The sequence below is a fragment of the Mustelus asterias genome, unplaced genomic scaffold (genome assembly GCF_964213995.1).
Source record: "Mustelus asterias unplaced genomic scaffold, sMusAst1.hap1.1 HAP1_SCAFFOLD_3221, whole genome shotgun sequence".
In the NCBI taxonomy this organism is placed as follows: domain Eukaryota; kingdom Metazoa; phylum Chordata; class Chondrichthyes; order Carcharhiniformes; family Triakidae; genus Mustelus; species Mustelus asterias.
The window spans coordinates 35,001-35,728 of NW_027593166.1; the positions used below are offsets into that span (position 1 = coordinate 35,001).

At 65.7% G+C, this 728-nt stretch overlaps 1 non-coding gene across 1 annotated transcript; it reads right to left on the minus strand.

The window, feature by feature from the left end:
* Nucleotides 1-236: 236 nt before the first annotated feature.
* LOC144490382 (5.8S ribosomal RNA) lies at nt 237-390 on the minus strand. Its single transcript, XR_013497238.1, has one exon. It is a non-coding gene; the product is annotated as a 5.8S ribosomal RNA (ribosomal RNA).
* Between the last annotated feature and the right edge of the window lie 338 nt (nt 391-728).

Here is a 728-nt window from a genome sequence, read left to right on the forward strand (position 1 = left end):
TCTCTCTCTGGCAACCCGATGACAGCCGTGCCGGCGACCCCGAGGTGGCTGGGCCAGTGCGGGAGCGGGCAGTGCCGACGAGCCCGGAGGCGGACGCCGGCACCCAAGAGGTCAAGCTCTCCGACGCGGATTACTCTGGGTCTGCACTTAGGGGGACAGAGAGGACGGCACCTCTGCGACACCCCAGCCGCGCTCTTCGGCGCACGGATGCGCGCGAAGTGCGATTGATTGTCAAGCGACCCTCAGACAGACGTAGCCCCGGGAGGAACCCGGGGCCGCAAAGTGCGTTCAAAGTGTCGATGATCAATGTGTCCTGCAATTCACATTAATTCTCGCAGCTAGCTGCGTTCTTCATCGACGCACGAGCCGAGTGATCCACCGCTAAAAGTTGTATCGGGTTTCGGATCGGTTGCCCGATCCTGGGACGCGCAAAACGCTCCCCCGCCGACGTGACGGTGGAGCCCCAGCCTGGCGCGTACCACGGCGTGAGCCCGGAGGCGCACGCACTCGAGCGACAATCAAGCGAAAAAAAGGAGGAATCAGGGCGCTCGCAGGCGTTGAGTGCCGGCGTGGGTGAGGGGCCGGGGCCCGCCACGCGCCGTCACGCCCCGCAACAGCCAGAGGCAGAGTTCTCTGGTGTCACCGTCTGGCGGTAGGCTCGAGAGTCGAGGCGAGGCCGCAGCGGACTGAGTCGGGTGCAAGCCGCGGAGGACAGGCCGACGCTACGG